The following is a 10,304-nucleotide window of genomic DNA, read 5'->3' on the forward strand; positions in this document are numbered from 1 at the left end:
GGGGGGGGGGGGGCGAGTGTAGGTTTCAAAATTCGTATTTAGCTGGAAATAATAACTATATCAACCATAAATCTATATATATATATAAAAATGAATGTTTGTCTGTCTGTCTGTTCCCTATAGACTCGGAAACTACTGAACCGATCATCGTCAAAATTGGCATCTGAGGGTTTTTGAGGCCGGGGATGGTTTCTGTAATAGTCAAAACTCCATCCGACTTGAGAGAGGGGGGGCAAAATTTGTAATTTTTCGAAACAAATTAAAGTCATGACATCCATTTTCTCGAGATTTTTTTTCCTTTGGGCGGTTTGTTTTTCGTCTCCATGGTCGAGGCGTCGCGAGCCAACGTCGCAAAAGGATAGTAACCATGGCATAGCATACTGATCAGTGGGAATATTTTGGCGCGTATTTCTAAACCAAGAATATTTTCAATGCAAGGGGTGGCGATATGAAGCCTTGATGTGATTTTTTTTTCTACTTGATTCCTAGCTCATTTGTACAGCACATGGTTATGAATGACGCCTAGATGAGACCTAGATTGACATTTTGCCGATCGAATAAAACATATGCCTACAATTTTTTTGTCAAAATCTGAAATTGAAAAGCCATGGCATCCATTTTAAGAGATTTTCTTTTGTCTGAGGGGTTTGTTTTTCGTCTCTATGGTCAAGCACACGACGTCGTCGCAAGTGGATAGTAACTAAAACATACTGTTACTGTTCATTGATCGCTGGAAAAATTTAACAATCAGGCGCCTGTTTCTCGACCAAGTATCTATATTTCTTATGCACGTGGGGGCGATATGCAACCTAGATGTGTTTTTTTCTTGCTTAATTGCACGTGGTAATAAATGACGCCTAGATGTGACACGGATTGGTATTTTATCAATCGAATCAAAACCAATTGAAAGATTTGCAAAAATACTTCCATATTTAGTTCGTGTTAATGTAGGTAGCATTCGACTTTTCATTCTAGGAAAATAAGAACATGTTCAAACGTTCAACTTTTTCTGTTAAAAAAATAAAAAGTTATAATTTCTTCTAGAAATTGTTACTTCGGCCCAAATACACAACTGAAACGAATTTAGACATGAAAATGGGAGCTTTTTATTTTAAATAACTCTGAAAAACCATCGCACTTTTTGCTTACATACAAATTCAAGTACGTACTTAACACGGCAAGTGTTTTTGTGTTACATGGCTGCATAAAAGAGACTTTTGATCCGCTTCGTTTTTGAAAAGCGAGACTTTAGAACTGATATTCAAGAAATTTTTGGTATACCCTTAAAGTTTTAAAAACAATATTCCCTCCTGTCAACTTACGCGGTGGGGCAAGGGCAGACGTCGAACTTTTAAGAAATTCATCTTCAAAATGATTCAATAAGTTGGAAAGACCAGAAGGGGTATTCCGAATGTTAAAACTGAAGCGGATATAGAAAATTCTTAAATGTCTTTGTTAATGAAGGTCATTCTTTTTGAACAGCATTCGTTAAAAGTGTGTGTGTGTGTGTTCCATCCAACGACCCCCTGAACTGGCAGGTATGTTATGCAAAAGAGTCAATATTAATCATTCTGATTAAGACTGTTCAATTGCGGGTGCTGGAGGTGTTAGCTCTATTGAAATTCCAGCAACCCATTTCAGAATGACAGAGACCTAGCTGCACATTCCGAGGCTACCTTCCTTGCCAATAAGCCCCGCCCAATCATAGTTGCATGACCAAAAGGATCATGTAATTATGAATAGACTTTCCTTCTTTTATTGTTGTTGATATATCCAGGTACTAAAAAAATATAATTAATGAATTATATTATTTAAGCACCCTAATATGCCCAAAAAAAGGAGGACGTGTATTTAGTTTACGTTCATTCAAATTGTTATCATGGTATGGAAATGGAAATCATATTTTAATATTGGTCGGGATAAAAGAACTAAAAGCTGAAAAAAGCATAGTTACAAGATACATAGTTCGTCCGAGATTTTATTTATATTGATCAACATTTAGGAACCAGAGTTTGAAGCTGTAAAAATGGTAATGAAAATCTTATTAGCTAGAATTTATATCGTTTTATGAAGCTGATAAGCTGAAATAAAACTATAAATTAATCAAAACCTAGATGCATAATTCAACTTTGAATTGAAACTTGAAAAGAAAATGCGGTAAAACAATTGAGACTTATGTACATCAATACTTCAGATTAACAATATATAGGTTTCCAGATATCGAAGCTGAAAAATAATTAGAATAAATGGTACATATTTGATCAATCATTGAATTAAAATACATATAGTAATAATTGAATACATAAGAAATTTGGAGACAACCTGTATTTGGAATGTTAATCAACGAAATCTGTAAATTGTAATAGATGAATATTGAAACAGACATCAATTCAATTTCTGACTTTGATTGATCGCTGTCAGCCAGATCGAGAATACTGAAAAGTTTGTAGATGAAATGGGCATTTTTGATATCAAAATAGGGTGAGACAAATCAGTAAATTCGTATAAAAACTATTGGCAAATAGACGTAGCAAAACCAGTCGATCCCTTTTGATCTGCTTCCAATAACCTGAAACTTAAGAGCTCAGAATACAGTTAATTTTATCAATCACATGCACGGACAATATTCATTACTTATAGTAAATTTTCTTTTGAAAGTGTTTAGTACTCCTAAGCACCACAAATATTTTTTATGGAGGTGATCTAAATGACGTGGGCAACATTTTTTATTATAATACATTCCTATTGCCCAACGTGGTGATTAAATTCGGTTCAAATTCATTTCCTGTGAATTTAATTTAAATCACATTATTTATTAAAATTATTGATTACTTACTTCACTTAATCTTGTACCTTTTTTTTCATATTAACTTGTACCGAAATAAATACGTTCTATTTTGTACCAAACACGGTCACAACACCCTGATAGTCGACAGTTAGTACGCAATTTTTATTTATTTAATTAGCTTTGAATAATGTACGAATAAAAAAAAATCAACAATTATAACATTCAAATGTATGATTGATTTTGTAAAAAAAAGTTAGTTTTTTTTCAGAGTGTCGAAAGCTTGTATCTTTTCAAATTTGGTTAAAAGTTTGTTTCGAAGCTTTTCCTGTACCTCAACTTGTGTACAAGTTTTTGTCAAATAAATACCAGACATGAAATATTTCTGAAATATTTCACGATATTTTTTCACGGGGATTCCTGTCAACAAATCGGAAAATATGATTGAAAAATAATTTCTTAAATAAACTTTGTTTGTTTACGAAATTTTTTAAATTACAAAAAATAAAATAAAATTCACTTAGCTTTGAATTCCTGCGTCCGCCTATTTGAATACTCGCTCTTTTAAACATAATCCTCTGGCTCAGTCGGTAGGGCATAGCGCCAGCCCACTCATTTTGGTCCATCACTAAAAGTTACTTTTTGTACATTTTACACATTGTGATCCCAAATTAAGCTCAGAATGCCCGAAAAACGCTTCTAAAGGCCAGAAATCGCATTTTAAAGTTGTGATCCCAAATTAAGCTCAGAATGCCCGAAAAACGCTTCTAAAGGCCAGAAATCGCATTTTAAAGTTGTGATCCCAAATTAAGCTCAGAATGCCCGAAAAACGCTTCTAAAGGCCAGAAATCGCATTTTAAAGTTGTGATCCCAAATTAAGCTCAGAATGCCCGAAAAACGCTTCTAAAGGCCAGAAATCGCATTTTAAAGTTGTGATCCCAAATTAAGCTCAGAATGCCCGAAAAACGCTTCTAAAGGCCAGAAATCGCATTTTAAAGATGTGATCCCAAATTAAGCTCAGAATGTCGAAAAAACGCTTCTAAAGGCCAGAAATCGCATTTTAAAGTTGTGATCCCAAATTAAGCTCAGAATGCCCGAAAAACGCTTCTAAAGGCCAGAAATCGCATTTTAAAGATGTGATCCCAAATTAAGCTCAGAATGCCCGAAAAACGCTTCTAAAGGCCAGAAATCGCATTTTAAAGTTGTGATCCCAAATTAAGCTCAGAATGCCCGAAAAACGCTTCTAAAAGCCAGAAATCGCATTTTAAAGTTGTGATCCCAAATTAAGCTCAGAATGCCCGAAAAACGCTTCTAAAGGCCAGAAATCGCATTTTAAAGTTGTGATCCCAAATTAAGCTCAGAATGCCCGAAAAACGCTTCTAAAGGCCAGAAATCGCATTTTAAAGATGTGATCCCAAATTAAGCTCAGAATGTCGAAAAAACGCTTCAAAAGGCCAGAAATCGCATTTTAAAGATGTGATCCCAAATTAAGCTCAGAATGTCGAAAAAACGCTTCTAAAGGCCAGAAATCGCATTTTAAAGTTGTGATCCCAAATTAAGCTCAGAATGCCCGAAAAACGCTTCTAAAGGCCAGAAATCGCATTTTAAAGTTGTGATCCCAAATTAAGCTCAGAATGTCGAAAAAACGCTTCTAAAGGCCAGAAATCGCATTTTAAAGTTGTGATCCCAAATTAAGCTCAGAATGCCCGAAAAACGCTTCTAAAGGCCAGAAATCGCATTTTAAAGTTGTGATCCCAATTTAAGCTCAGAATGCCCGAAAAACGCTTCTAAAGGCCAGAAATCGCATTTTAAAGTTGTGATCCCAAATTAAGCTCAGAATGTCGAAAAAACGCTTCTAAAGGCCAGAAATCGCATTTTAAAGTTGTGATCCCAAATTAAGCTCAGAATGTCGAAAAAACGCTTCTAAAGGCCAGAAATCGCATTTTAAAGTTGTGATCCCAAATTAAGCTCAGAATGCCCGAAAAACGCTTCTAAAGGCCAGAAATCGCATTTTAAAGTTGTGATCCCAAATTAAGCTCAGAATGTCGAAAAACGGCTTCTAAAGGCCAGAAATCGCATTTTAAAGTTGTGATCCCAAATTAAGCTCAGAATGCCCGAAAAACGCTTCTAAAGGCCAGAAATCGCATTTTAAAGTTGTGATCCCAAATTAAGCTCAGAATGCCCGAAAAACGCTACTAAAGGCCAGAAATCGCATTTTAAAGATGTGATCCCAAATTAAGCTCAGAATGTCGAAAAAACGCTTCTAAAGGCCAGAAATCGCATTTTAAAGTTGTGATCCCAAATTAAGCTCAGAATGCCCGAAAAACGCTTCTAAAGGCCAGAAATCGCATTTTAAAGTTGTGATCCCAATTTAAGCTCAGAATGCCCGAAAAACGCTTCTAAAGGCCAGAAATCGCATTTTAAAGTTGTGATCCCAAATTAAGCTCAGAATGTCGAAAAAACGCTTCTAAAGGCCAGAAATCGCATTTTAAAGTTGTGATCCCAAATTAAGCTCAGAATGTCGAAAAAACGCTTCTAAAGGCCAGAAATCGCATTTTAAAGTTGTGATCCCAAATTAAGCTCAGAATGCCCGAAAAACGCTTCTAAAGGCCAGAAATCGCATTTTAAAGTTGTGATCCCAAATTAAGCTCAGAATGCCCGAAAAACGCTTCTAAAGGCCAGAAATCGCATTTTAAAGTTGTGATCCCAAATTAAGCTCAGAATGCCCGAAAAACGCTTTTAAAGGCCAGAAATCGCATTTTAAAGTTGTGATCCCAAATTAAGCTCAGAATGCCCGAAAAACGCTTCTAAAGGCCAGAAATCGCATTTTAAAGATGTGATCCCAGCATCAACAGTGTGATCAACAGCATTCGTTAAAAGTGGAGTAATAAACATAAATTTATACTGCAGGAATACTGCAGATATATCAGTGAAATTTGATAGAACAAAAAACAGGAAAACGTATTAAATCCATTTTAAAGCCATTACTCTGACGCATCTGAAAATAAGCTTAGCATTGACACTTGCCCCAATATACGGGACAAATGTAAACTTAGAAATTTGTTTTTGCCAACATTTTTTAATATTTGACTTTCAAAGAGAAAATAATAAAAACGCTGAGAACTTATTAGTGATGCAACTGATATTTTTTTTAAATATTTATATGTTTTGCCGTAGTAAATTTATTTAAGAAAAAAGGGAATTTGCACTGTATTTAATACATAACTAATTTAATATAGTTTTCATAACCATGATAAGTGCTGTTTGGGAAAACTTCAAGCTATAATGTCTAATGTTCACGAGTTTGGAATATGGCGAAACATTTTTTAACATAATTTTGGCGCAAAAAGGATAGATATTCAAACTGCTTCGTATGCGAGGATGGTGAAAAAAGCTGTTTGAAAATGATTATTTAAAATCTTTTTCATTTTTTTTTTAATTTCTTTAGCTTATTTTTTCATCTCCAAAAAATACCCCATCTAAAGCTTATCAGGAGCAGGAAATGCTCAAAATACAGAATATTAGGAATATACTCAAAAAACTGTCTCGATTCACGCTATTCATCGGTTTTAAAAATTCTATTTCATAAAGTAAAATTTGCAATAAATTCCAATGTGCGAATCTTTTTCTTTCAATTAGAAATCTATGTAAACTCCAGTCAGATAAATCAGCGTACTTTCTTCAAGCGGTGGGGGACAAAATTGGAAAAGAAGGGGGAGCTCCCATGTATATTTAAAATAAAGAGCTTTTCAAAGAAAGAAGCATATTTAAAAACGTTTTTTTGGGTACAGAGTACAAATTTCAGATCTTGAAAAACGAGTTTATGGATCAAGTTTCAGTAAATAATATATACCATCTTTGAATTGCAATTCAGAACTGCAGCTGCAGCTCTCATTTCAAAGTTGTTGGTTCTGAAGTATGAACCAAATGCTCTCTAAAATCTAAACTTGAATAATTTTTTACAAATTACATTTATTTTCGGAAGGTGTCGCAAAGCACAACGGGTCAGCTAGTACACAATAAAAAAGGAAATTTATTTCTTGAACCATTTTCTTACTCATGACCATCACACAAACTCGAATAAATAATAAACTTAACCGATACGATTCAACATAAATCAGAAACAAAGTTTAAATTTCGATAACGAACATCATCAACCAGAAACTGTAGAGCACTTACCTAAAACTGTTTCCAAGCTTTTAAAACGCCTTGAAAAAAAAAACAATCAGTTCCAAAAGCCAAATGTTAAAGTACACTGTTTGTAGGGTTTCAAAAATTAGATTTTTATGTAAATTTTCAGCGCAAGTGTTTGACACCTTGTAAATTCCGTTGTAAATTGTGATTTTAATCTGTTCAAAAAAAGCATCAAATAGTAGAAAACACGAATAACAAAGATCTATTTTTATATAGGTGTTTTTCTAACAGCTTTCATTGAAAAATTAGTACAGTTTCAAAATCTGTTAAACTTTATTTCACTTGAATTGAAATAATAGTCAGGCTAGTTTTGAGCTGATGTTAGTGAAAATAAACAGCTACAAAACGGAAAACTTTCGAATTTGAAATAATTGTTGTAACGCAATTTCCTAGTACCTATTTGTTGTTTTGCTGACAACCCACTCCAAACATGGTAAAATACTGCATTTCAAAAAAATATTAAAGCTGTGTAAATTTCTTTGATTAACACGTTGTAAACCATGTGTGTGCTTTTTATTTTCGTACAAGGCTTGCAAATTGCAGTTGTGGATGTTGATTACTGTTTGGTGTTCATTGCATACTCAAAGGCGTTTATCGCCTTGTTGATAGTTTATTATGCAAAAGATGCCTTGATGTAAACCGAATATTAAAATAAGTTGTTATATTCTGTATTTCTTTGGTTATTCTTGTATGCTCTGGGCTGGTAGTTCCACCTTCTCGTGGTCCAGGGCGGAAACGTATCTGCAAGTCCGGCGTATTGCAGATGTACGGCCAAGAGAACTATCACTAAACCCACTAGAGGCCGTCGACGGGTCTGCCAAACCTGCGCGGAATAAGTGGTGCACCCGGGTACTTCGGTACCAGTACTCGGGTGTGAGGGTGAGGGTCCAACACGCATTCGGGGGGTCATGACCCTGAAATGCGGATGTGACCGGAGGGAGAGCGATCGCCAACTCGTTTTACGCTTCGATGGGTATAGACCCGACTCGCAAAATGAGTAGATGCGCAAAGTGGTGGGCCGATCACTTGGGTCGTGTTTTACACGTCAGTGTCAGAGAGGCACAGATTAAGCCGGAGGTGTCAGGGTTCGACACGCGTTTCGGGAATTGATGCGCCAGAACCGCGAGTGCGACCTGATGAGGACGGTCTACAGCTCGATCTGCGCTTCGGGTGAGTCAAGCGCCCGACTTGAAGATTGAGTAGTTGCGCTGAATGGTGGTGACTTAACCCTCATCCGCATTAGAGTGTCATTTTGACACTATTGCAAGTTTGAATGCTTGTAACTTTTTTCAGAAGCTTCAAAAAACAAAAATTTCTTCGGGGACCCTAAATGAGTTCTTTAATATTGCATCTTTACTTTATTTATGGACGAACCCTGGAAGCCTGGACAAAATAACTCCCTTTTCCGACTTAGAGTGTCATTTTGACACTCCAAAAGTAAAATCTATCTAAGTCGTTCGAATTATTATGAACTTCAAATAAAACTTATATCAATAGAAACCTTGTAATGTCAGTAAAATATGTTTAGATTATTATATAAAGCTAAAGTTTCTAGTTATCTCGTTATTCAGCATGAAAGAAAAAAAAATCCGAAAAAAACATGCCTCAGGAAAAGTGCTGTAGTTCATATATTACACGTCCAAAAAATATTTGCTTAATGCATATGAAAGCTGAAGTTAATACCTACATCATGAAGCCAAGAAATATTTTTTTAATTTTTTCTTTTAATGAAATGGTCACAAAAAGTTCAAAAAAGTGGTCTGAAAAACCTACTTTTCATTAGATTGCTAGTAAAAACTGTTTGAGCGGTGGTAGAGCTTTGGAAAAAATATCATTACAAATTTTATTCTAATTCTGACATTTCGTTGTCTTTAGATTTTTGATGCAACAAAAATTGAATTAACGGGAATTTTTCAAAGTTGACTACATTGCGCAATTTTTTTACAATTTGAAATTTTATCTGTTTTTGTGGTCTACCGTCAAATTGCACCCGGATTTTCAGTGCTTTTACTGTAGACATTAACTTCAGCTTTCATTTGCATTAAGCAAATATTTTTTGGACCTGTAATATATGAACTACAGCACTGTTCCTGAGGCATGTTTTTTCGAATTTTTTTTCTTTCATGCTGAATAACGAGATAAATAGAAACTTTTGCTATATATAATGTTCTAAACATATTTTACTGACATTACAAGGTTTCTATTGATATAAGTTTCATTGTAATCGGTTAGCTATAAAAAGAGTTATGACGATTTTAGCTTGGAGTGTCAAATTGACACTCCTAGTGCTGATTAGGGTAATGAAATCTAATGCGGATGAGGGTTAAGTCAACACTACTTGTGAGTTCGGAGGAGTCTGAGTCCTACACGTGGCTTAGGAGGCTTACTCCCACTCCCCTGCCCCCCCTGACCCGCGTGTTCGAACAGAGAAAGTGTCGTCGACAGCTCGCTTTGTGTTTCTGGACTTCCTGGACTAGATCCACAAAGTTAGTAGTTGCGCTTAATGGGGACCTCTTTCAACACGATGAGACGTCGGATCATAACTTGTCAGAGGAGGGGTTGTGCATCGAATTGTGTTAGAATGAGGTATTTGTGGATATAGTGGATATAGTGGATCGGAAACGAGTATTGCCTTGGAGCACGTTAGCACGAAACGACCACACACTATTGAAATATGGTGTGTCAAACAGTTTGAGGTGGGAATAAAGGTCAGTGGCCCCAGGTGGACTTTATGGCGTAGGGGGTACAGTGTTCCTTAGCATTGTATCATGAGTCGTCCAATTGCAGCCATGGACCCAGAGTAGAAAACTGGGGGGACGCGGTGGCTTGCCGCGCTTTGGAATGCAATCCGTAAAATGGATTTACGACCTGGGTTAACAACTAATAAAAAAAAAAATCTGATACCTGAAGTGGGGTAATTTCGAACAAGTGCCATACGCGCTACTGTGGGGGATGAATGAAAACCAGGGTTCAACAAAACGCACTCTTTCAGACGCGCGCGGCACACGCAAACCATTTCTCTCGAGCAAAACACTTCTTCATTTGCGTTCTGGCCGTTGACGCGCTCTCGCTCGAAACAAAAACACGCTCGCTCAATCTTTTCCCCTCGTTCTCGTCGACGAGATGCACTAACCGAAATCTGCGCGAGCGGCCGAGTCAAACAGGCACGGCTAGCTCTCGCGCGTCCTAATCGAGCGGCGGGTGAGGCCTCTCTTTTGGCTCAAAGAACAGCACGCAGCGGCCCACAATGCAGCGCGCGGCGGCTCACCGAATGGTCCGAGGCGGCCCTCTTTTCTACACCGGGCGGCGCGCACGGGCTCGAGTG

This window comes from Uranotaenia lowii, chromosome 3 (assembly GCF_029784155.1).
Source record: "Uranotaenia lowii strain MFRU-FL chromosome 3, ASM2978415v1, whole genome shotgun sequence".
Taxonomy (NCBI): Eukaryota; Metazoa; Arthropoda; class Insecta; order Diptera; family Culicidae; genus Uranotaenia; species Uranotaenia lowii.